The sequence below is a fragment of the Onychomys torridus genome, chromosome 6 (genome assembly GCF_903995425.1).
Source record: "Onychomys torridus chromosome 6, mOncTor1.1, whole genome shotgun sequence".
NCBI classification, from domain to species: Eukaryota; Metazoa; Chordata; class Mammalia; order Rodentia; family Cricetidae; genus Onychomys; species Onychomys torridus.
This window is the reverse complement of record NC_050448.1, coordinates 15097882-15125439: the sequence shown is the minus strand read 5'-3', so window position 1 is coordinate 15125439 and position 27558 is coordinate 15097882. Positions and strand designations below refer to the sequence as shown.

General features: G+C 45.3%; 1 protein-coding gene across 1 annotated transcript in view; it reads right to left on the bottom strand.

Moving 5' to 3' along the window:
* Nucleotides 1-27558, bottom strand: part of LOC118585556 — a 92365-nt gene that overhangs the window by 13918 nt on the left and 50889 nt on the right. The gene's annotated exons all lie outside the window — the stretch shown is intronic.

The window sequence follows — 27558 nt, the reverse complement described above, 5'->3', positions numbered from 1 at the left end:
AATGTTACCTGGGCCGGCATCTTCTTGCCTTCCCAAATACACACACACACACACACACACACACACACACACACACACACACACACATACAAACGAATTTGAAGTCTACCCATTTTTAGTGATGTGTCTGCTCACAGATCCATCCAGAGAAGGCCTAATAAAATGCCACTTGAGAAGTCACCCCACCTGTTGAGCCTTGGGATGCCACAGAAAGGCAAGGTTAACATAGTACATATGTCTAGTGCAGAGGCAGGATAATAGCCAGAGCTGTAGAGAGATAACCACATGCTAGGATGGATGTGTCAGCCTGGAGAGAGCATTCCAGGCATAGATGATGTTGGAGTTGGGTGACACAAAGGATGACAAGACCCCAGAAATCCCCCCTCTTGTGGCTGGAGCTTGGACAATTCTTAATGACATGCAGCCAGGGACAGCCCGGCAAGCTCTTGACAGGAATGTGGATTGTCTTCATATTAAGTGGAATTTGAAGGAAAGAAGTCATTCCACAGTGATGTATGTGGACAATAAGTCATTTCTGGTATTTTTATTTCATCTAAGAAAACAATGGCTTCTTCAAACTAACTTTTGGACTCTTGTTACATCAGGCTGTACCATTGGGGACCACTAGTGGAAATGGAGTACTGAGTGCCAACTAAGGTCCTTGACCTCTGATTCACTTCTTTGGATATAGCATGGTAGCTGGCGAGGCCCTCCCAAACGGCCTTTCAACCAACCTCCTGCACAGGTGAGTATGCTAAACTTGTATGGCTGGTAGACCTATACTTCATATATACACAGTCTGGAATCGAAACTTGTGAACATTTTAATTAGTTACTTGCCTTTCCTCTCTCAGTTAATCGAGACATATGAAGTTATGCCATGAAATTGACACCAAGAGCTGCCCTTGGTATGGAAAAGCTGCCAGTTCTGCCTGCCCACCAACAGCTCTGACATCTGGGAGTATGCATAGGTACAGCTAAATGACATTTAATGCAGAGGGACTCGAAGATATGATAAGATTGCCAAAGACAGGGAGCCAACTGAAGAGTCTGGTCACTAGAAGGCCAGGCCAAGGGATGTTCTTGGGAGCATCTTACAGGTCTGGTCCTTAGCACCTGGGGCTACAGTGTGTCCTTGTACACTAAGTTGTCTTTCATGATCCTGGGTAAAGAAGTCAACATGTGAGCTTGCCAAAATGTGCAGCCAGGATGGCCCATGCCCTGCTGCATGCATGCAGACACCATTCCTCTTCACATATTTATCTGGGCTTAGATTCCAGAAAGAGGCATCCTTCCCCATTCCTTTCTCTGTCTAGAAGTTTATCTGAGGATTTCCTGGTCTTCTGCTGAAAGAATTATTCCTCGGATGCCTCTAAATAGGTTCTATAAAGTTGAATTTTCACACAAACTGTGTCCTATCAAATGTCCTCCACCCGATGTTCTGGAAGCCTTTTAAAAATATATAAATAGTAATATTCCATTTATGTCATTGATTTCTCAGCAAGAGAATAATCAGGAATCAATCTTTTGTCCCTTAAGATTAAATTCTTTTTTCAAAATTGTCTCCTAGGAGGAATGTTGTGACTCACAGTGTGAGAGAACCAGAGACACATAGAACTTGGGAAAATCACTCAATAATGAGTAACTCCTTGTAATGAAGAATTGACACATGCAAGAGCTTTGGGAATAAAATTTAAAAAATGGCCCATTAGCAGGAAGCACAACTAGATCCCACTGTCCAGACAGGAAAAACACAGTGTGATGGTCCAGCACTCAAAAGCCTGTGTGTTTAACATTTGCAGTCTACGATGAAGTTATCACCATTCCCAGTGCCTGAGGAGGATTATTGATGTGTCAAGGTTCACCGCCAAGTAGCTGTCAGGTAAGTGTGTACACCAGGTTTTCTACTCAAATTTAGCATGCTTTTCACTGCACTGTGGTATCTCTCAGACATGAATATTACATATTCCACTGACTGCTTTAGAAATGAGATTTAGTTTAAGTCTGAGATTTCCCATAATCCCCCTCCTGACAGGCTCCTGAGCTTGGCACAATAAAGAGAAGATAAATTTTCTAATAAAGGCAGCTGCCTCAGCCTTTTCCAAAAACAAAGTGGCATATGTGTAGAAAAAATAAAAATTGAGAAAACTATCAAAGAAAAGTCTCTGAATTGTCTTAAGATTTAAAAGAATGAGATGTTATCAGTGACTGGTTAGACTCCAAAACCAAACTCCCAGAAAGATAGCTTGGATGAAGTGCGTTATTTCCAGAGTCCTAATACAAAGAATGTTAAAGGGATTCTATCCTTTGAGTGGAGAGAGAGAGAGAGAGAGAGAGAGAGAGAGAGAGAAGCTCTTGAAATAAATAAATAAATAAATAAATAAATAAATAAATAAATAAGTCACAGCCATTAGTGCTGACCACACCATGTTGGCTTAGCAGTTATGGTTTGTTAAAAACTGAAAGGTGAGTGCCGAAACCTGAGCTTATTCATAAATTCATAAATCAGTAGAAGGTAACAATACCGTCAAGAGTGAAGCACAGGCCTCAGTGAGCACACAAGCTTGGCTCCTTGGCTGGCCCTCTGCCCCACCACAGCATGTGTGAGTCAAGGTTAGCCTTTTTTTCTGGTGGGGTGGTTCTCATATGCCGCTGTTCCGTGGGTAATCATGGCATAAGTGTTTAGCACTTCTCATCTTCAAAGCTCTGAAGAGTTGTTAATTAATATAAACACCCCCTCAGGAGACAAATTAATCACACTGTAACAGCTCCTGCTCTACCAAGTGAAAAGCTGAGGTGGAGTGGGGAGTGATTGGCACAAAGCCATGGAGAAATGGTATTTGAAGATGGGGTGGCCTGAGGAGCTCCTCCATCTCAAGTGTTAACAAAACATGGTTTGCACCTTATCTCCTTTAGAGTGTGGACAAGGCCAGCCAGCTCAGGGGCTTTCTCCAGACCACCAAGTGGAGAGCCAGAGAGGATCCCGGTACCCACATGTAGAGAATCAGCCTCACTCACTATGGTGTCAACAGAGCTGGTCTCAAGGGACCTCAGATATTACCATCGCTAACACTAGTCTTCAGGCAGATTTTTACCTGTGTTTACTGGATCCCGTAAAAATGTGGTGGGTCTCCACTGCCACACCCCTAGGATGATTGGGTCCTCAGCTCAGGCATCATGTGGAAATGAGGCTCATGACCCACTGTCCTCCCACACATGCTTAAGATGGAGTAGAAGCTAGACCAATCCACCTGAGTCCTCTGGATACCCTGCCATTGTTCAACATTTAGTATTGGTGAAATTATTAAGGCCACTCCACGTAGTTAAAAGGGAGGTTTATTTTGTGGGGTAACTTACAAATGAAGGGATAGGTTGCAGGGTCTGGCAAAGGTATAGTGCAGTCCGGCGGTGTTCTCTGGAGAACTCTGCTCGGTCTACCTCCAGGGTCCAGCGTCCTGGAACCAAGAGAGCGACCTCCTCTTGCTCCTCGGTCTTCCGCTCCCTCCTCTGCCCCGCCTTGTGGGCGTGGTCATTACTGAAGCCTCAGTGGGGGTTGGAACTTCCAGGCCAATGCTGGGATGGCTACCCACTACAATTTAGAGCAAGGCATGCTGTCTAACTCTGAGTAGAAATGATTAATTAAGTCCATAAATTTGATACACAAATTAGTGGCACAGCACGGAGCTAGAAAGTAGGACACCTAAGCTGTATCATTTCCTCATCTCATATTCACACATGAAACTCAAGCCAGTGATAGTCAATTTCAAATTTTGAAAAATAATCGACAAGGCAATTTATTGCTGAGACAGCAGCTTTGGGCTTTATATGGTGACAAAGGTCTGTAATCCCAGCTCTTGGGAGACAGGAATTGGAAATTCCTAAGTTGAAGGCTAGCCTGGACTACATGGCCAGTTCTGTCTCAAACTGAGAGAGTGAGAAAGACAGAGGCACTTTGAACATTCGAGCAGCCATGTCCCTGTACAGAAGTCCTGGCTCTTCCTATTCACAAACCTTCCAATATGGCTGCCCAAGAAAACCCCAGTACCACACTCATCTGAAGTGCCACACCAAGGAACTGGTGTTTGCCATTTCACCACCTGTATCTCAGGTCAGAACTGAACCTGTTTTCTTATTTGTGGAATCTCCAAAACAAAGGCATCCAACTAGGATGGGGTGACTGGAGAAGTGAAGGGACTTGGGGGCGGGATGAGAGGGTGACCCATGGTGGTAGAGGTGAATGTGGTCAAGGTAGAGTACACACATGCATGCAAGTGTCACAAGAAAGTCAGTGTTTGGATAATCGATATATAAAAGTGTTGCATTAAAACTTACGTTTGGAATAAAAGTAGAAATTAAACATTTCTACCTAGAATGGAATACATGGAAATAATTCAAACATGTCCAGAATCCTTTTCAAAAATTTGTTCAGCCCACCGCACAAGCCTCTAATCTCAGCACTCAGAAGGCAGAGCAGGTGGATCTCTGTGAGTTCCAGGCCAGCCAGGGCTACACAGTGAGATCTTCTCCTGTGAAGAAAGACTTCCCTCTTTCCACCATCCTTCCCTGCTGGCACCACGCTGTGAATGAATGTCCTGACAGGCACTCTCAGGAGTATCAACAACACCAGGTCTCCATCGGGCCATGCCCTCATCATCATTCTGGTCCTAGCTGAAGCATGGAGACACTGGCAAATTTGAAATCATTGATGGTCACAGATCCAGGGACATTTGAACCTCACATGGAAGGTGAACTAGTGTGGAACGGTCAGCCCTAGATGTGATGTGCAGCTCAAGGACCTGGAAAAACGGCAGAACAATCTGCTCCCATGCCAGCCACTTGGCCTCACAAACTGACAACCTCAGCTGGCATCATGGACCACAAAGAAGCAAGATGAAAACACACAGGAAGGAAAATTCTGCCATTCTTTTTCTAGAGATATAACACATGTGTAAAGAAAGAACCTGGTGGACTCTGTGGAGTGGAAATTTATGCCTCATATTGTGTGTGCAATGTGTTGTATGAGTGTGTTATGATATATGTACCTGTGTTTGTGTGTGTTTGTGTGTGTGTGTGTGTGTGTGTGTGAGAGAGAGAGAGAGAGAGAGAGAGAGAGAGAGAGAGAGAGAGAGAGAGAAGACAGAGAGAGAGAGAGAGAGAGAGAGAGGAGAGGGCAGGTGGTATGCCGCAGTGTCGGTGTGGAGTCAGAAGACAACTTTATAGAACTCTTGTCCCCTTCTTCTCTGTGGGTCTGGGATCTGGCTGAGGTCCCAGGCTTGTGCAGCTCATTACCTTCTGAGCCATTTCACCAGCCCACAGAATTCATTTTGGTCTTTACTGTGTTATACAGAAATTGTTGCGACTGGTACTGTTTCAAACACGGAGATGTTGTTGTTCTACTTACACACACACACACACAAATAAAAAATAATAATAATAATAATAATAATAATAATAAAGTAAAATAAAATTCAAGACTGAGTAAACAATGACTATTTGAACTTCAGCAACTGCTGGGATCCCTGTGATTTTTAGTATTGTAAAATGTGTCTGTATGAAGTTGCCCAGTTGCCCCCGCTGAACCTCTTCCCATTTCTCACCTCACTTATGTTAAGTAACATTTCAACAATCTGTCCTTTTTAATATACATCGTGTCTGTAGAGATTTGTGCTGCAGCCAGTGCATGCTTTTACATATTGTGTGTGTGCATACAGGCCATATGGATGACATACGATTTTGTGATATACATTCATCTACCATTTCAGTAGAGTGTGTGTAGAGTTGATTTTGATGCTTTCACAAATTCCCATGAAGTAGCAGAAAAGTTACTTCCATCTTTTCTCAGAGCTAGGAATTCTATTCCAGAAAGTTTTAAAAGGTGAAAATAAAAACATTTCCATGAGGATTAAAGGGTCCTGAAGTCTGACCTAGAGAAGCCCCGAATTAGTAGAGGTGGGAGTGGGAGACTAGGCCAACTCTGCACCTGACTTTGATCCATCAATACCCTCCCTGTCTCTGACCTCTTCTCCACTGCTGTATTACTCTCTTAAACCTGTTTGTGATGCTCCTAACAGAAGGAAAACACCATATTGCAAATCCTCAGTTCCAGTAGCCATCACCATTTCATCCAAACTTCTTGAAAGAATTCACTACATTTGTCTTCAGCTAGCCGCTCCTCACTACTCTATAGCCAAAGCAATAGGGCAAAGCATGGCTTGCAGCCCCCTCTCAGAATCATGCTCCCCAGGGAGGAGATGGTCATCCCCTCACCTCACTGCAGCTGGGCAGCCTTCACATCTGGATCATAGAGGTGAGTCTGCCAGGCTCTGGGAGAATGGCTAAGGAAGATGTTTCCACTGTCCTTTGCTGTCCCCTTCTATCTGTTAAACTCCATTCCTGGAAGATTGTAGGTGAGCTATGGCTTAAAAGGAGTTAATAAAAACACTTAGGGTTGGGGGTTTAGCTCAGTGGTAGAGTGCTTGCCTAGCAAGCACAAAGCCCTGGGTTTGCTCCTCGGCTCTGAAAAAAACAAAAAACAAAATACAAAACAACAACAACAACAACAAAAAAAAACACTCACTGTCTTTCTGACACCACATCTGCCTGTGGAAGTCAGCCTTGCAAGAGCTGGAATGGACTGTGAAAGTGCAACAGCTGGATGGGTATGGGGAAGTGTGACAGCTGGAGTGGGTGTGTGGAAGTGTGTCAGCTGGAGTGGGTGTGTGGAAGTGTGACAGCTGGAGAAGGTATGTGGAAGTGTGACAGCTGGAGTGGGTGTGTGGAAGTGTGACAGCTGGAGTGGGTGTCTGGAAGTGTGACAGCTGGAGTGGGTGTGTGGAAGTGTGAAATCTGGAGAGGGTGTGTGGAAGTGTGACAGACAGCTAGAGTGGGTGTGTGGAAGTGTGAAATCTGGATAGGGTGTGTGGAAATGTGACAGACAGCTGGAGTGGGTGTGTGGAAGTGTGACAGCTGGAGTGGGTGTGTGGAAGTGTGAAATCTGGAGTGGGTGTGTGGAAGTGTGATGGCTGGAGAGGATGTGTTGAAGTGTGACAGCTGGAGAGGGTTGTGGAATGTGACAGCTGGAGTGGGTGTGTGGGAGTGTGACAGCTGGACTGGGTATGTGGAAGTGTGACAGCTGGAGTGGGTGTGAGGAAGTGTGACAGCTGGAGTGGGTATGAGGAAGTGTGACAGCTGGAGTGGGTGTGTGGAAGTGTGACAGCTGGAGTGGGTGTGTGGAAGTGTGACAGCTGGAGTGGGTGTGTGGAAGTGTGACAGCTGGAGTGGGTGTGTGGGAGTGTGACAGCTGGAGTGAGTGTGTGGAAGTGTGACAGCTGGAGTGGGTGTGTGGGAGTGTGACAGCTGGAGTGGGTGTGTGGAAGTGTGACAGCTGGAGTGAGTGTGTGGAAGTGTGACAGCTGGAGTGGGCGTGTGGGAGTGTGACAGCTGGAGTGGGTGTGTGGAAGGGTGGCAGCGCGGCAGCTGCGTGGGATTGATTCTTTCCAGTCACCTCCATGACTGATGTACACCCGCTATCTTATAACTCTGCCGTATCTCCCAAGATTAGCAGGACCACATTGTAGGATACTTATCAACAATGTTCCAGAAGTAAGTGATGCCTCGGTTTCCTCTAACATCATCTAAACATTCAGAAGCAGCTGATTTCTTACAATAATTGAGTCCTTGGTGTCCATTGAACATGGGCAAGACACAAAAAAGCAATAAACAAGCTTTTTAGAAAACGTGAGCTTCTACCTTATTATTAAAATAACCTATAAATGCCTCCTCTTCTTCCAGTGAGAATGTGAAATAAGTAGAGGAATGGGTTGGAAAAGTCAACAAAACTGCTAAAGATTTGGATGATAGAACAACGCATTGAATCAGTGTTTGCCCACTCAACAAGAGACTCACTGCAAATGAGAGAGAATGAGGGGGTCTCTAAATATTAAAACAAAGAAGATAGCCTTGAGCATTTAAACCTTATTAATAATTACAAGTAGGAAAATTCTTTACAAATGCAAGAATCAGATCTTGAATTCTCCATTGAGGCAGAAATGATGTCTATTGGCAATGACCTTAGCAGCAAGCAAATGTGAGTGCAGACACCATGACTTACCATTTGACCAGGTGTCCTCCAGTCTGAGGGAAGTGGGTGAGGCTCAAAGGAGGAAGAATTAGGTTCCAGAAATACATTAACTGCTGTTCAGTAGAAACACAGGAGCAGCCAGCTTTGAACACAGGGAAATGAAGAAACAGTAGGACAGAGGCTGCGATGCTGGGTTAAGAGAGAGCTCCCTTTGTTTCAAGAGGACTGGACGGCGGCAAGAAAAACATGGTTTCTAACTTTGCAGCCATGGTGTCTGGATGAAGGGCCAATGGGAAGATCTTTGAGGGTCCTGGGACTAGCCCTGCTGAGCCAGGCAGCTGGAGGTGCTAGACCTCAGTGTTATCATCAGTGAAACTGAATGAAGCATGGGATAGCCTGACATTTTAAACTAAAACGGAGAGGCTGGCGAAACGGTTCAGTTGTTAGGGGTGTGTATTGCTCTTTTAGAGGACCTGAGTTTGATTGTCAGCATGCAGTCAGGTGGACGGACCACCTATAACTCCAGCTCCAGGGGACCCCGTGCCTCTGGCCCCCACAGGCAAACACACACACACACACACACACACACACACACACACACACACACGATTAAAAAGAAAATAAATCTTTTTAAAAACTCAAAAAGTGAACCAGGAGGAAACAGTTTGGAGAGATTCTTCATGGACACCCAAAGCCCTGTGACAGAGCGCTCTCTAAGCAGCCTCACTTGTGGCTGCTTGAAGGGTGAGCAGGTGGTCCCCAAGCCAGCTGAACTTCAGATACCCACACTCCAGTCATCCTGTTATTCACTTCAACCCTGCTCTCTGCTGCTCCGGCTGAGCAGGTGATTAGGCAGAACAAGCTGAAATGTTCCGTGTTGAGATTTAGGAATCAGCACGTTAATAAAACCTCAAAGATTACTATCAGTTTGAGAGGCGAAATCCACACAAAACAATTAATTATGAGCATTAAAACAAATGTCTTGCCTATGGCAGAATTGAATCCCGTATACAAAATGGGTTAAAAAAAAAATTAAAGGAATGCTCTAATTGAAAACTGGCAACAGCCGAAGACACAGATAGTTAAAACAGTATCTTATCAGAAAATTAGCAGAATGTAATTTTTATTGGGTTTTACAGATGTTATTTTTAACCACATCAAAAATCCTACCTCATGGCTATTGGCACAAATTGTCATAATTACTGTAATTCCAAGTCTGAGCGGTGGCTGGCAGATAGCTATCACCTCTCAGACGAGCCTGCGTTCGCTGAGCAGCCAGGAGAAGGAGCCCGTGTTTCTGTACTTGGTCTGGACTTCATTTGTGTCTTTTATCCAAGCTCATTCTTACGAATATTGAAGAATAATTTTTTCCCACCTGGAACACTGGAGGAAATCAAGAGGTTAGTATTAAGAGTGGCGAGGTCACCTTTAATTAACGTACCAATCACCTCACCTCCATCTGCTAGCACGTGCTACATTCTGTTCTATTTTTACATTTGCTGGTGAACATGACCTCATTTAATGCACATACTAAACTCTGTGTGTAATAAATTCAACTGTCTTCATAAGTGTGGCTGATGATGCCAAGCTAAGAAAAACCAGCTTTTAATACCCGGATACCCAGATTAACATGAGGAAACCTGACTTAGCAGTCAAAAATAACACCAAGAAATGTTACGTAATGTTATGAAATGTTATGTAGTAAGTGTGTTCTGTAAAGAACCCCTAGCCAGAGGTGCTCAGTGACACTAAATTGTGAAAGATACCACAGTAATGTGTACATGAAGACTTGGGGCAAGATTGGGGGCCTCAGCTCAGCCCGTGTGGAGAGGGAGTTACAGAAAAAGAGTGAGACAAGACTTAAGAAGTGCTTCCAGACAAACAAAAAGGCAGAACTAACAGGCTACTTCAATGTGGTCCAGAGCTGAGTCCTACCACTGTTAAGCCATGGAAAGTTTACGAAATGGTTTCTTAGCCTCAATGTGAAGTGCTCTCAAAGAAGGGACGTGGATTAAGCAGAGACATCCAACAGATATTTCGTGTTGAGACCTTATAGGCCCTGAAGACCATAATGAATAGAGATTGCTTCAAGAATAGTAACTCAGACAAGATCCCATAGGAAATAACTGTAAAAATAAGTCAGAAATACCATTCTAGATAACATGTGCACTTTAAAGACAAGCTGAGAATGGAGCTCAGCTGGAAAAGTGCTTGTCTGGCATGCCCGGGGCCCTGGATTAGATCCCCACAGTACACAAGCCAGGCATGGCCGTGCATGCTTGTGATCCCAGCACTCAGGAGGTGGAAGCAGGAGGATCATCTTTGGCTGCACAGAGAGTTCAAGGCCAACCTCAGCTACATGTCAGGAAAAGAAAAAGGTAAAAAAAAGGAGGTTAAAAAAAAAAAAACAAACATGTCTATTAGGGTGAAGAAGTGGAGAATGCTGGAGGGTGGTAATTCAAATAAGAAAGTCTTCTTGAATTAGGTGATATATGACCTGAGATCCGAAGACTGAGACAGAGCAAATCAAGCCAATGTGTTGGGGAAGAATATGTCAGACAAAAGCAAGAACACTTGAGGTGTGAGACACTGGGAGCTCCTGAGGAAAACAAGTGGCAGGCAGGCATGAGGCGGCACTTACATCTTCTATAGGTCTTGGAAGACTGTGTGAGTATTGTTCCAAGTGAGGCTGGCAGGCCCTTGAGGCTATGAGCAATGGAACAAGACAGCTGTTTAAAAAAAAAAAAAATCATTGCAACTGGATGAGGACAAGGATGCCAAGCAGCCTGATGTAGGGACTGGCCAGGTGAGTAGGGAATGAAGAGTATTAAGACTCTGAATTCATGCTGGAGGATGTACTGACCAGACTTGCTGACAGAGAGGATGGGAGGAGCGGGAAGAGAGGAGACAGAACAACTCTGGGTTCCTGCTGATAACAAAAAGCTCATGATGCTGCCCATCAGGATGTGGACGTGGACATGGCAAGATGAATAGGCTCCAGGTGTTGGCGTAGAAATCAAGCATCACAGGTCAAGTTGCCGTGAGCTTCGCTGACCTTGGAGGGTCATTCAGTCAGGTTGTGGGAGTCTGAGTTCAGGGGCAGAAAAGAAGTCAGAGAGAGTTACACATTTGGATGTCATGAGCTTAGAGCTGTCATTTACAACCAGAGACAGGATCAGTTCATCCAGGCAGAGTATGGAAAGCAGGGTTGGAAAAACAGATTTCCTCAAAAGTAACCAAAAGATTTCCTTTTCCCAACGCATGCCATGAAGTAGACTAGACTGGTTCTCAGCTTGGAACAGAAGATACAGGTCAGGTCTATCCAATTTCCTTACTAAGATAACACTCACTGTAGTGCTTTGGGAAAAAAGTGGCCTGTTGTTTTTTATGTCTACTCTTTTTGGGGAGCCTACTACCCAGCTCCCAAACAAATCACACATGGAGGCTTATTCTTAATTATAAATGCCTGGCCTTAGCTTGGCTTTGTTTCTAGCCAGCTTTTCTTAACTTAACTATCCCGTCTACTTTTTGCCTCTGGGTTTTTCCTTTTCTATTCCTGTATACCTTTCTTTGTTTCTTACTCCGTGGCTTGTTGTATAGCTGGCCCCTAATGTTCTCCTCCTTCTCTGGCTCCTCCTTTTTAATCCTCTATTTCAAGATTTTTTCTTCTATATATTCTACCTGCCTGCCAGTCCCACCTATCCTTTCTCCTGCCTTGGGATTGGCCATTTAGCTTTTTATTAGACCATAAGGTGTGTTAGACAGGCACAGCAACACAACTTCACAGAGTTAAACAAATGCAACATAAACAAAAGTAATACATCTTAAAATAATATTCTACTACAATGACCCCCACAGGGACTGGCATTATTAGGAGGTGTGGTCTTGCTGAAGGAATTGTGTCACTGTGGAGGTGGGCTTTGAGGTCTCATATATGCTCAAATTATGCTGTGTCTCAGACTGCTTCCTGTTGCCTATGGGTCAAGATGTAAGAACTCTCAGCTCTTTCTCTAGCATCATGTCTGCCTGCATTCTGCCTTGCTTCCTGCCATTATGATAATGGACTAAACCTCTGAATTAAGAGCAAGCCATCCCAATTAAATCTTTTCCTTTATAAGAGTGGCATGGTTATAGCGTCTCTTCACAGCAGTAGAAACCCTAACTAAGACATTCACTTTAATATTATTCATTCTCTTATTTTGATACTAATTCAGATACTGGACATACAAACACATGATTGAATATGAAGTAAGTCTGTCTCTGGTGTAAGTGGGTCAGTGGGTCATGTTCTGATAAACAACCTGAAATATGCATCTCAGAATGTAATGATAGTTCAAGGAAAACTTCATATGCTCTTTCTATAGGGCTCTAAAAATTGAAGTTCAAATATGAATAGACAAGACTGTGTTTAATAGGAGGTAGATGGCATCCCTAAGGATGGCACTCAAGGTTTTCCCCTGGCCTAGACAGAAAGAGTGTGTGTGTGTGTGTGTGTGTGTGTGTGAGAGAGAGAGAGAGAGAGAGAGAGAGAGAGAGAGAGAGAGAGAGAGAAAGAGAGAGAGGGGGGGGCAATAAAAATAGGCATATGCTTGTTATCCCAGCTCTCAGGAGGCAGAGGCAGGCAGATCTCCATGAGTTCGAGACCAGCCTGGTCTACAGAGTGAGTTCCAGGACAGGTACCAAAACTACACAGAGAAGCCCTGTCTCGAAAAACTAAAAAAGGGGGTGGGGGGAATAGTCTTACGAGCATACAGAAAAGTGGACTTGAGACATAACAGATTTGGGGAGGGACAGACAATGATTGACAGCGAGCAAAGGGTTTGTGTTGTCTGTTGAATCTGTGCTGTGAAGAAGAGCCTAAGCATGTGTGCATATGCAGACTAGCAGGAGCATGTCTTGGAGTAGAGTCCTAAGACACTAAAGGAAAGACTGAGTACCTGAGAGCTACAGGAGACCCGGGAGGAGTGCATACAGTCTCATCCTAAGGTAGCCTGCAGTATAGTGTTGTAAACCTCCCTCTTGAAACAGTGTCTTAATTTTGTGTCCAAAGGAAAAACAAAGATATAATCTAAATCTGCAAGGAATGACTTGATGTAGGGGGACCAATTATGGTACACCCCTTTCTTCTAAAAAAGGACCTTTCTGGAAACATTAAATATTAAGCACTCTGAATGAAAACCAGGGTAGAGTTTTTTGCTTTTTTTTTTTTTTTTTTTTAAAGTAATGCTTTCTGTCTGTAAAGGAAAAGAAGGTCAACAGGTAAATAATTCAATGAATAGTAATGGTGCTACCAAAGTGCCATGGTGGGTCAGAAGCAGCTGGCTTTGGTGCTGAGAGGGAAGGCTGCAAACTGCTTTGAGAACCAAGGAGAACATTTAGCTTAAGAGCCAATGACGAGCTCAGCTAGACACCAAAGAAAAAAGAGATAAGAATGGGGAATGGTAGGGTGACAGTCAGTGGCAGCCCTGAGGACAGACCCCCAAAGGGTTCTGTCACAGCTCTAAGACCTGGCATCCATGGAGGGGACACAGACCCAGGATAGTGTGCCCCCCTGACCACTTTGATAAAGTGCTTCCGGACCTCTGAGGCTCATAAAAAAGATGCTGAACGATGCTGCCCAGAGACCAGACTTTGTCTTCCCTGTTACAAGGGCGATGGTCTCTTCCCCAGTGGCTCCCAGTATGTGAAGAGAGGCAGCTGGCTGTATGTGACGTGACGTGCAGCTTGAGCGTATGGAGGTGAGGGGTTCCCAGCTTTTGGTGACTTAGGGGACAGACAGGTGAAGGGTGAGAGCTTGATAAGGATAAGGACAGTGACAGCGCAGAGCAGTGCTGCAGAGGGAAAGATTTCAGGAAAGGGTACATTGACTCAGCCTTGGGGTGTAAACGGTGCAGAAGACAAATCAGTTTAAGCATTGAGATGTGTGCTAATTAGAAACAATCTGTTTCTGAAACATCCCACTTCCCCAGGCTGAGCCTTTATTCTATAGAAATCAGTCCTGGGAGCTTTTATTGCCATAGCAAAGTTTAAAGTATTAAGTCAGCTTTGAAAATTAATCAGATTTCTATCTACAGCAGAGTCCATGTATTAGTCGCAAAAGTTTTAATTTCTATAGAATAAAGTAAATTGCTTCCCTCTTTCTAAAGGGGGGGCATTAAAACACGTCACCTCACTGTTGCCTCTACTATGATCGCTAATTGACAAGATTTGGCAAACAAAGGCATGCTTCATGTTTTCATATTTCAGCTCTCAATGACAACAAGCAAAAATCAGGAAGAATCTTAAACTTTCTCAAATCCCCCAAGTATTCCATGTGTCGTTCTCAGTGATGATCTCTTTTGTTAGAATCAGTGAAGAAGACTGTCCAGCTGCCCCACTTCTCAGTTTTAATCTGGTTTACACGTGCATAGAAACAAAATAGCACAAAGGAATTTCAAGTAAAGTATAGTTAATGAGTTAGAAAACACCATGTTCCATGCTAACAAGCACTTCAAAATATTATGAGCCCCCTTTAATATTAAGCTATTCTCAAAACAAAGCAAGCAAGTGAGCAAGAAAGAGAGAGAGTTTTGTTGCAGAAGCAAGAAATATGATAACTAATAAGAACAATTATCGTCATTTCCTTGGCATACAGCAGCTCTGAATGGCACATGTAAATAGCTCCAATATATTCATTTAATATTGCTGATAATTAACGTGAGCACTAAATTAGAATTGCCTTTAACGGTCAGAGTTGTAAAGCATTGCCGCAGCCTGGCAATGACGAGAGGAGGGTTCACCTGGGTGAAGAATGTGCCCAGCCTGCTGATAACAGAGGAGGGGTCAGACTTTTAATTCCACAAATAAATAGTGTTCTCATGCATCAGACTTCATCAGAATGTAACTGAATTAATTAGTAAACATGCCCTGATGTTAGCCTGAATTTTTTTATTCTCTGCATGAGAATAAAATGGTTTGCATCTGTGAGATGGAGAGTCACCCTAATTTTGAAATTTGAGCAAGTTCTACAAAATGCATTTAAGGTATTTTTGTAGTAATGCTACAGTTTTATCATGGAAGGTGATTTGCCCAATATATCTCTTGCCTTCTTCTCAGATACAATAAAAATTAAAAAATAGGACAATTAACCAATTTACGATTCGTAAAAACATATAAAGAATGGTAAAGCACTTGGCTGTCATGTGTGAGCTCCAGGGTTCAATTCTCAGCTCTGAGTAGAACAAAACGAGTCAATCACAGACACAGGTAATGTCATTGTCAACTTGGCAACAACCTCAAATGACCTGGCAAGAGCCTCAATGAGGAATTATCTGCATTGGGTTGGCCTGTGGACGTGTCTATGCAGGATAGTCTTAATTGCTGTGGGAAGATCTAGCCCACTGTGGATGGCACATTTCCCTAGGTGCCTAGAAAGGGGTCTTCAACTGTGTAAGTGTGCAGAAGTAGAGCTGAGCATATGCAGGCAAGTCAAGCGGGTGAATGTTCATTCTCAGTTCTCTCTGCTCCTGAGTGTGGGTGTGATGTGACCAATGATTTCCTGCTGCCTTCATGTCCTTGTTTGTAGTGCTTTGAATGAAGATGGCCCTTACAGGCTCACAAGGAGTGCCATTATCTGAAAGGATTAGGACACACGGCCTTCTTGGAGTAGGTGTGGCCTTGTTGGAGAAGGTGTGTCACTAAGGACCGGTTTTGAAGTTTCAGAAACTCAAGCCAGGTCCAGTGGCTCACTCTTTCTTCCTGCTGCCTGCTGGTCTGGTTATGGAACTCTTGGCTCCTTCTCCAGCACCATGTCTGCCTGTGTAGCACCATGCTTCCTACTATGATGACAATGGACTAAACCTCTTAACTGTAAGCCAATTAAATGTTTTCCTTTATACAAGTTGCCATGGTAACAGTGTCTCTTCACAGCAATGAAACCCTAACTAAAACACCTACAGTGGACTATAACCTGGAACTGGGGTCTAGAATAAGTCCTCTCTCCCCTCACTGCTCTTTGTTGGGGCATTTTACCGAAGCAGCAGGAATGAAACCAGAACTGTATGTGAAACAACTTAAACTAATGAGAACTGCACACCTGGGTAGTCCAAGTGCATCCGGCTTCCATGAATTGTTCAGTAACTAAGTCCAGCTTATCTGATTTAAAAAAAAAAATTAAGTGAACCTGAAGTGGGGAGATAATGCCGAGTGTTCTGAAAGGATGTCAGTTCCCATGGCCCTGGAGTAAAAAGCACTTGTGAGCTTGCTGCTCTAATATCTCTAACAATCCAAGTGCAAGCTGGATTTGGTGGCCAGCACCAACAATACCCACGCTCAGGAGTATGAGGCGGGTGGAGTGTAAGCTCGAGGCCAACCTGCACTGCGTAGTGAGTTACAGAGCAACCTGAGCAACATAGGCAGACGCTGTCTCAAAACCTTTTTAATTAGATTAATAATTGCAAGTGGTAAGGTTTATGGTCCTTCCTCTGATGCTGCCTGAGTTCAAGCCATCACCTCTTGGTTTTTCTGAGGCAACAGAGGTCATATTAGGCCTTCTGTCCTGTCCCTAACCCTTGCCATTCTCCATTCTATAAGTGGAGGAGTCTCTTTGTAAAACTTTGCTCACATCCCCCATGCCCTCAGCACACAGTCAAAGTCATGGCCACTATCTCACTTTCGTTTAGTTCCCGGATACAGACCTCCCTCTGTGTCCAACTCTATGTAGGTTTCCTACATGCTGTTCCTGTCTGGAGCTTCCGTTTCTTCTGGTGACAACCACTGCTTCCTCCTCAACCCAGCCTCCCCCCTTCCTCCTGGCTTACCCTACTTGTCTTTAAGGTTTAGCTGAGACACTGCTGAGTTCCCTAATCTCCCCTCCACCTCACTCAACTAGACCAGTGCAACACCCTAATCCCTTTACCTTCTGACTCACAGCATGGCTTATGTGGTATCACGGTATCACATCAGCACCTCATAGAATGCCTGGCATAGAAGCTGGCAGTCAAAAACTCCTGTGGACAAACCAGGAGGCTCTTCAAAATGCAACTGATCTCCTGATGTGCCGCTGATGTATCATGAAAGAATGAGGCAAATACGGTATTGTAAATGATGAGGCAATGTGATGAGGATACCAGAAGAGACCTGAGTCTTCATCCTGGTGTCTGGACCTGTATGTCACCAGCAAGTTTTCTCTCAACACCTCCAGAAAGAAAAACTGCTCTGGGAAACAAGAGGCCCCAGCCACACGGCATGGTGCCTGGGTTGTTACGAGGAGCCATGCCTGGTGACTGTTTTACTCTGGTGTTCCTACTGAGAAGCCCTCGCACCTGCACATGCCTTTCCCACTCCACCCCACACTCAGGTCTCACCTGGTTTCTGCCCTCACCAGTGTGGGCAGAATACATGTCTAAACCAATCAGGGACCGACAACAGGGGTTGCTTTCTCAGTTTGATACTTTCTGCCTGAGAGCTACCTCAGGAGAGTTTCTTTTCTCCTGGTGGTGGACCCTAGGTTCTGGGTGAACTTGGCTCTGCTCAGGCCTCTAGACATGTGTAGGCCAAAGGGTACCCCCATTCTTCTGGCCAATGGGCATGGATCATGGGTGTCCCTGTGCCATGACTAAGCTGTGCAATCAGAGTGAAGCCTGGCAATTCCACAGAGGAAAGAGAGCCAAACCATCTGCTGACTCCAGCAGGGACAAACAGTCCTGGCAGTGACCAACAGTATCTGCCTGTAAGTGAAGCCTCCTAGGCTGAGGCCAGTGCCATGGACAGAAAACAGCAACAGGAATGTCCCTTTCCTTGGGACACACTGGGGCTGCCTTATTGGATGTCCACTCGATAAAGTGTCATAGCTCATCAGGAGTGTGGTGGTCTCCGCCTTGTCTGAGTGACGCTTCTGTTGGGTTTGTGGTAAACGGCTCTCCTAACATCCCACTGGGTTGTAAATAGGATCATCTCCACAGATTCTGGGCTTGTTCCTAGCTCACGTGAAGTCAGCATCCAGGAAGATCCAGGGTGACATGGCCAGGCTCAACACAGAAGGAAGCACGTTCTCGCTGAAACTTCAGCCTCACGTTTCTATCTAAGTCTGTCTGGAAGGTTTCAGCTCTCTGGTTTTGGCACAACCCAGGTTGACTCAAGCTGACCAGAACTGCTTTCTTCAGCAGTGAGCTGTTAGATCAGGCAACAAACCACCAAAATTCCTTAATTACTAGTCACCTGAGTGTGGGCGAAAACAACAAAACCCACCGAAGGAAACAATACCTCCCATCTTTTTCTGATTTTCTTAAAATTATACAAACTAAGAAGAAAACATCACTGCCAGCAAAGGGATCAAGAGACCAGACAGGCAACTGCTCTCGAAGCCCCATCCTAGGAGCAATTAGCTAAATACACTCTGTCCACATCAGAAGCCAGTAAGATGGCTAGAGCCTCACTAGCATGGCGTTTAGTCTTGTGCGCTTGAACGGTTTGTCGTGAGGCTTGGGATACAGCTATGGTCCAGCACTTCCTTGGCTAAGACGGGTGAGGCTGCACCTCAAGTCCCCTGCACAAGCCCCACCCCTATCGTGCAATCGTGCACTCGCGTGTGCACTCACACACCACATTAAAATCGGCTCTGAAAGGCTCAACTACTCCCTGGAACAGCTTTCTGATCATGGTTAGCATTTGTTTAAGTTCAGAATTCTCATTTCCACTCACAGAAGTGTTAGATGCCTCACTGGAGACCAGTGCTCATGTGAACTCTAGGTACAGACACAATCTGCCTAATCACCTGGACAAGGTTACATTCATCTCTTAGAAAGTCCAGACAAGCAGCACATGTTTAGTAACATCAAAGGCTAGACAAAACTAATCACCAGCAGAGTCAACTGATCAACAAATAAGCATTTAAAACATCAATAAAAAGTTAGCAGGTTTAGCATAGACCAGAGATGGTGCTAAGAGGTTAAATGTGAATGAATGTTTTCATGCATGTGTGTTATACACTATCTTCTCACAACCCTTCTGCAAATTTAATTAAAACAATGTATGTGTATCTGTATGTTTTCATGTGTAGGTGGGTGCATGATGGGGCAGGTGGAGGGTCATTTAAGGACAGCCTCTGATGTTGCTCCTCAGACACCATCCACTCTTTTTATGGCAGGGTTTCTCGCTCTCTTGCAAAAAGCCACATGGGCTATGCTGTCTGACTAGGGAGCCCCAGGGACCCTCCTGTCTCTGCTAGCTCCATGCTGGGATCACAAGCATGTGCCACAACACTGGGTTTTAATTAAAATGATTATTTACAAAAAGCAGCTGAAGGTTGGAGGACTTTAAGAATTTTCTAGATTATTAGGACTTGAGCTAGACTATCCTAAAGCAGCAGCTATAACATAATCGATCCCTTCTGAGGAGCCACAATACAGAGTTTAGCTTCCATTTGACTCTTATTATTTTGGCTTCTTTTTATGTTTGTTTTCCACTTGAAACATGGTCAGCAATGAGCCTATAGATTCATGAAGATGCTGGCACTCTCATTCAGTACTAACTAGTGTCAGATTTGAAATTAGTGTCAATTTTCAAGTAAAATTCTTGTGGAATTATTGATGAATTGACTTTCTGAGGGTAAATCCTCCAGGAGAAAACCTACAGAACAGCAGATGAAACAGGACTGAGAACACTGTGCCTGTTTGCCAGCCACAGGACAGGCCAGCTGATAGTATGAAGTCTGAGTGGCCCGAGAAGGCATGGACACCTCTGCCTGTCTAGCTGCTCCTCTCCGATGAGGCACATCCTGGCCATGGGGGTTCTACAACAGCAGTTGGTGACTAGATCCAGGGTGTGGTTTTTAAGTCTGTGAGGCACTCACCCTTCAAGCTTCTCAGGGACACTGGTGACAGAGAATTGCCTTTTGTGTGACTGCTGTTCCTCTCAGTAGAGGAATCTTCAGTAGCTAGGGGTCATGTCCCAGGAAATGTCCTGTACTGCTGAGGAAATCTCCTCACCAGTGTCTCAATATCAGGCAAGGTGTCTATCTACCACAGCTCTTCAGTGCCTGCCATTCCTCACAGAGTGGCCTCCCATGTGAATAAGAAGATCCTCAAGTGTGGTCAGCTATATCTCAATGTCCTTCCTCTCAGAGCACCTGGCATTTAGTATAGGTAGATTAAAATATGAATTCTAATCATGAGCAGCCATGGGAGGCGGGAGACACAGTTATTTTCTAACTTTTTTGCTTTGCAAGTTAATGGGAAGTTGAAAAACCCTAGCCTTCTTCTATCAGCTGCCTCAAACCGGAATCATGGTAGAAGTGTGAGGGGGCCTCAGCCACCCTGAACTCCCACTCCCCAGTGGCCTGGATGTCCAGGTATGCGGGGGGGGGGGGGGGGGGGGGGGGGGGGGGTAGTGTACCTGGTGTGGCACTTGGCCACCAAGGAGGGTCCAGATTCCATGCTGTTTGGGGATTTTGCACAAGACTAACTGCCTTAGGAAAAGACGAAGAAGGTATCTGGTTTTCACTAACGACTAATATCACATTCTAGCTTTATGTCTGTGACCACTGGATGTCTGAGTAGAGGATTCTTCTAGAGTCTCTCCATCCACAAAGGACAGCCATGGCTTCATTCGTTGCCTTCTGTCTGAAAACGTGGTCATCAGTTTTTCTGTCCATCTTTCTGTCAGCCACCAAGACTCACTGACGTGTCACCCCTGATATTGATGTGTCAGCTCCCTAGCAGGTCCTTGGCAGGCTGCCCACACCTTGGAACCACCTCCTCCATGTTCATATCATTAAAACTACCCTAAGGTAGAATCCCTTGTTCCCTCTAACATACGCTTTGGCAGAGGAAAGAAGGATGCTGAATCGCCAAACTTTCTGGCAAGATGGAAAGGCATGCCATCTCGTTTGCCCCAGCCTTTGAGGGACAGCTGGCTCGCAGTGATGGCAATCACAAGATAGACAGCTTCCGGGACTGTCATTCCTCAGAATTTGTTTGTAAAGGGCAGACTCCTTCTAGAGCACAGACCTTGACAACTCAGACCTGCCAGGTCTTTCATCTCTAACCCGTCACATCAACCCAAATACACTTCTTTCCTGGCTCAGAACAGCCTTTATTTGTGGTATGTGCTTCAGATCCTGTCCATCTTCAGGGCTCAAGTTAGTCACCCCTTGCCCTACTGAAAGCTTCTTGGGCCACCAGGACTGAAAGGGGTGTGGCTTTTTCATTTTATCACCTAGCTTGAGCAGCTCCCTAGCAATCAAAGTGAAAATGCATTTGATACTGACTCTTTGCCATATAAGTGGCCTGTGTTTTAAATGAACCAATAAAGCTTAGTGCAAACAAGAGCCCAGCCTAAGGGCACAGACAATAAATGATAGGATAATGTCTGAGCACAGAATGTGATGGTGCATGACCCCATCCCTTAAGTTTTGCTTTACTGTGACTCCCGTGGGTTGTGAGCTGCCTCAAGCTGGGATCAGTTTCTCATTTGTCTTCTATCACTGGGAACAAAAGAGCCTTGATAAGGAATTGTCACTGTAAAAGCCACCAAGATCACACCCTGCAAGTGGGGAAAAAATCCCCCAGCCCTATAAACCACTGACTGCCACGTGGACACGGACACGTAGTGGCACCAAGCTCTTCCACCTTCCTACCCCAGCTGTGGCAACTCCTTGCTTCTAATAGCTGATGGATTAGTGCTGAGCTGTACTGATTGCTCACACCTGTGAGTCAAACTAACCCCTGTTCCGCTTTGTGCAATCAGCCATGCCCAGCTAAGACCACGGGCTTCCCAAATGACAGGCAAAGCGAGACCCACCTGACAGGTCTGAGCAGACACCTGTGAGATCTGTGAGGCCGGAAGAAAGGGGGAGAGGGAGGGGGGCCGACCTGACACAACTAAATCGATAGATGTGAACCCCAACCCACCAAGTGTACCATCGCCTCCTCAAGATTAGGAGCTCTGGAGAGAGAAACATCAAAGATCTCCAGCAATGGGAAATGAGCCAGAACTGGCTGTGGAATATCCACAGGCATGCAGATTGCTACTGCATCTCTGTGCAGTAAGCTGCAGAATATCCACAGGCATGCAGATTGCTACTGCATCTCTGTGCAGTAAGCTGTCGTCAGAGGTGCCAGAGCAACTTTAGATTGTAAACATTACTGGACACAATCAGGTTTTGATTCCCATAATCATCTGCTACCAGTGAACTGTAGATGTAGTTGTCAAAGTGGTCCTGATAATTTTTATACCATCCCCCAGAAGCAAGGTACGAAACGTATTCCACTAGACCAGTGCTTCTCAACCTTCCTAATGTTTGGCCCTTTAATAAAGTTCATGTTGTGGTGACCCCCAGCCATAAAATTATTTCTGTTGTTACTTCATAACTGTAATATTGCTACTGTTATGAATCTGTATGTAAATATCTGATATGCAGGATATCTGATATTCGACCCCTGTGAAAGAATTACTCACCACCCCCAGCGGGTCATGACCCACAGGTTGGGAAACCACTGCACTAGGAGCTGGGCTAATTCACTCTGAATATTTGTGGTAGGGCAAAGAGTTCCATCTTCTCAACTATGCTGCTTCCCATTCTGGATTTGTCCCAGGGTCTTCTTTTTCAGTAGAGTAACAACTTCTGGAAACACATGATGGCTGTGCGTCTAGGTGCATATCACATCTGCATTTCTCACATCCCTGCCCTTGGCCATTCACACAGCCTTCTCAAGGGAAGAATTAGATTCCATCAAACCGAGCAGTTCCAGTGTCAACCATAAAAAATTGGATTTTCATGTATTTCCTTTTTTGAGAGAAGAAAAGCCCCTCTTTCCACATGTCAGATGTTTATAAAAGTTTCACTGAATTTTTCAAACCGAATGATTAATGTTCCCCAGGATGCAAATGAGTATGATCAGGAAGGCTAAACAGAAGCCTTATGTGGAGTCAGGTGTGGTGGTACATGCCTTTAATCCCAGCATTCGGGGAAACAAAGACAAATGGATCTCTGTGAGTTCAAGGCTAGCCTGGTCTACATAGTGAGTTCTAGGATAGTCAGGGTTATGTAGAGAGACCCTGTCTCAAATAAGAAGAAAAGAGAGAAAGTCTATTTGGATGTGATGTGTTTCCAATCACAGAATCTTCTCTGTAAGTTGTTGTTCATAATCACACTTATTAAAGCATCACACCAGGGATTATTTAATTCAAGGTTGGTTTGAGACTAGTTGAGACTTACAGATCTGTAAGGCTGTACTTGGGCTCTGGTGTCTTCTGGAGAGGTTGGTGGTGATCTTAAACAGCTATGTCCCAGGCTTCTCCAGAAGATTCCATAGACTCTGGTTTATGGCAAAGCAGCTCAGCTAGTGACCAGGTCTTCTTCTCCATCCCCCTCTTCTCCTATCTCTTGCTGTCTCATGGCACTTTGAAGACAGAGGGTACATTTGCCCCTTTGTGGTTTCAGGATCCAATGCAATGCCAAAACTTGGCTGTGGAACATTCCCTCTGGTTGACCCGAGCCCTGTGGAGATAGTGTATCTTCACTTGCTTTGGAGCTGAGCCCTGAGAAATCATGTCAAACCATCCAAGGCAATGGCCCTGTGCACTGCGTCCCTCCACACTGCACGTTCCACAGCTGTCCCTTCTCAGTATTTCCATTAGGCCAAGTAAAGAAAGAGGCTCAAGAGGAAACATGTGACAAAAAAAATCATTAGGAACCCCGTATGAGGGTCTGGGAAGCCGTCTCAGGGGATAAAGTGTATGTGTGAGCATGAGAGGCTGGGTTTGGATCCCCAGAATCCATTTAAAGGCCTGCATGGTAGCACAAATCTGTTCCTAGTGTGAGACGGGAGAGTCACAGAGACAGGAGAATTCCTGCAAGTGCACAGGTCCTCTAGCCTGGAATATGCAACAACAAACAACCAAGAAACCCTGTTCCAAACAAGATGGCAGCCGAAGCCCTACCCAAGGCATTCTCAAGCCTCAGGAATGCCACGCCAGCACATTTCCATACATACATGGACATGCACAAACATACAGAGAGAGAGCACCCCAAGACAAGCTATGTTCAAATTCTGTGTCCACTGTTCCTGGCTGCTGTCTCATAGCAACACTGTCTTGTGACATTCCTAAATGAATTGACAGTGGACATCATAGGCCATTTTGCCTGACTGACCATCACGAATACCAAGTGAGTGTAGTTGTTGCAGTACCCTAGAAAGGTGTGCCATTAGCACCAGAGAAATGAGAAAGAGCAAGAAATGTACTCTTCACCAGTTGGTGGTGGCACACGCCTTTAATTCCAGCACTTGGGAGGCAGAGGCAGGTGGATCTTTGTGAGTTTGAGGCCAGCCTGGTCTACAGTGCGAGATCTAGGAAAGGTGCAAAGCTACACAGAGAAACTCTGTCTCAAAAAAAAAAAAAAAAAAAAAAAAAAGGAAAAAAAAAGTGCACTCTTCACCCTGATTCAAGACTAAATAGAAACATTGGTGGCAGAGTTCCTAAATCTGTATGTCTCACAGCCCTCGGGGTGGGGGGCTAATTTCCACTAAAGTGTGGGAGCAACATGTTAACCAATGTCTCTAAAATGTGACAGTTCCTAAATAATGAAAGTGAGATTCAGTCTGATTCAATGGCCTGTGTTCTTCCACTCCACACACTGTAAATTCAGTTGTGGATGATGCCCGCAGGCTTTTCCTGCAATTCTAATTTCACCCGACTACAGAATCTGTTTCTCTGAGTTCCTGCAAGCCCAGCCTCTCTTCTGATGTAAGGGCGGTGTTGCCTTTCCCCAAACCTAGAGCGTCACACAGCAAGGTCCTGGGCTGGTGAGAGCTAAGATGGAAGGCTGTATTGTCATGAGGAAAGCTCACGCTGCCTGATGCTATTTTCCCCTGATTCTTTAAAAGTACAGTGAAACTTATAGAGGCAGTGGGTGCAGCCAGCTTGAGGAGAACACAAGCCTGCAAACATGCACAGTCTAGGTCTACTCCGCTATGCTATGGCAGTGGGTAGGAAGAGAGACAAAGGCCTCACCCAGCAGAAGAACTTGTCCAGGCACTGCTGACAGTGGCCCAGTCCCCGGGTGAAGGATCCAGTGGCTTGTCATCAAGAAGCCAGGTGGTGGCAATCAGAAACAGCCACTGGGTCTTGCTTCATCTTGACATTCTGAATGACAGTCACACAAGGCAGAATCCAGTCTCAAACATCACTCTCTCTGGTCTTCCATCCGCAGCAAGTCCCCCAATGGTCACTGTGCCAATGTTGGGTCAGCTGCTCTTCATCACCTTGACCACAGCAGCAGCCAACATCTCTCTTCTGAGGCTGCTGGATACTTGCAGCCCTCTCTTCTCATTGGATCCTGAGGTGAACGTTTGGGAAACTCTGGAGAACATCTTAGAAAATGAGTAGCTAGAACTCAGCAGGGTTTCAGGGGGGACTATGATGAGCCCACATCTACCCTACCTCCCACTGTCATGGACTTTTCTCCATGATTGAAGTCGCAAGGAATTATAGTTTCCCCTCTCTGTATTCTCACAAAGGTGATCTCCCCTGATGCCACCAGATGATGTCCTGAGTTACATTCTATGGTCCAGCCTGTGGCACATATCCAAAGCCCCTGATTAGAGCCCTTCCCAGGGTAAACAAGCAGCTGCTTCACATTTTCCTCCACTGACTTCCTCCAGCTGCCTCAGCATCCAGATGGACCAAAGCCGAGACTGAACCAAATCAGAGAAGGCAAGTTTTCACTTGTGCAGCTCTGGTCTGGGAATCAGGTTTAATTCCCCGCTACGGGTGCTTGAGTGGATAACCAAACAGCTATACAGGGAAAAAGACCACCCATCAGAGAACACAATATGCATATATGACAATATCACAATAAAAACTAGAATCCTGGAATCCTAGTACTTAGGAGGAAGAGGCAAGAGGATCAGGAGTTCAAGGTTCTCCTCAGCTACATTGCAAATTAAAGTACAGCCTGACCTACGGGAGATCTTGTCTCAAAAGACAATAAAAAGGAAAATGTCATAATGACACTCATTAATTTATACAATTAATCCATTAAAGGGAAAGGAGGAGGAAGAGGAGGAGGAGGAAGAGGAGGAGGAGGAAGAGGGGGAGGAAGAGGAAGAGGAGGAGGAGGAAGAGAAGGAAGAAGAGGAAGAGGAGGAGGTGGAGAGGAGAGGAGGAGGAGGAAGAGGAGGAAGAGGAGGAGGAGGAAGAGGAGGAAGAGGAGGAGGAGGAAGAGGGGGAGGAAGAGGAAGAGGAGGAGGAGGAAGAGAAGGAAGAAGAGGAAGAAGAGGAGGTGGAGAGGAGAGGAGGAGGAGGAAGAGGAGGAGGAGGAAGAAGAAGAGAAGGAAGGGGAGAAAGAAGAGGAAGAAGAGGAGGAGGAGGGAAATGAGGAAGAGGAGGAGGAGGAAGAGGAGGAGGTGGAGGAAGAAGAAGAGGAGAAGGAAGGGGAGAATGAAGAGGAGGAGGAGGAAGAGGAGGAGAAGGAGGAAGAGGAGCAGCACAGCCACTAAGGCAAGAATCCGGTCATTTTCCCTATACAAGCCTCTACCAAGCTAAGTTTTACTTTTGGACTTGGGGCCAGCATGAGAGTTGAGAGGAAGGAGAAATCCCGTTAAATAACATCACAGGCCACCATCCTGAAGCTGAATTATGGACACGGAGCCTGCAGCTAAGGAACCAAGTGAGCTCAGGCGGAACACCCAGCAGACAAAGAAAGAGACCTGAGGGGCAGAAACATCTCTCTGCTAACCCGAGCTGCAACCAAAGTATTTTTGTTTTAATGACTGTGCTCTCAGCACCTAGACAGCGAAGTCCCCACAAACACGGCTCTGCAGGCAAAGCTTCATTCACCAACAAGTGCAGTCTTTTCAACAACTGTCCCATATGCGAAACAGAGACGTGATTGACATTTGGAAACTAACAAAGCCCAAACTCCCACCTCCTCTCTCACGGAGGCTACAACTTTAGAAAACAATTGTCTGCCTCTAACAGCTGCTTTGCTGAGCCTTGTTCTGAGTTGTGTCTCTCAGCCATTAATATAAGCAGAGAGGCTGTATTGACGTTCTCTTCCTCCTCAGCTTGGCCTTCTTTCTCTCATTACCAAAGAATCCCTGAATAGAAACATTTCTTCCCTGACCTTACAACATTCGAATGTGCTGTTTGTCAGGTCCCGGTCTCACAGCGACTGTCCCCAGATTTGGGGTGCCCTACTTCCTGTTTTGTTGTTTGAAGATGGGCTACCCTCCTTCAAAGGTGATTAATCTCAGGGGCCTGGAGCGAAGGCCAGGAGGCCGGGGAGTATTCAGGCACCAAGAAACTTCAAGGCACTGAGTGTTTGCAGTACCCAAAATTAGAACGCCCTCCTCCTCCTTTGATTTTTCACAGCCTATTTTTTTCTGCTACAATTTAGTTCTTCCTTCTCTAACAACTTGAGTTAATTTCTGTTCTGAGCAGAGTCAGAAGAGAAGGAGCCAGGCTAGAACTGTGGCCTGAGAAAGGCTGAGGGGCTAA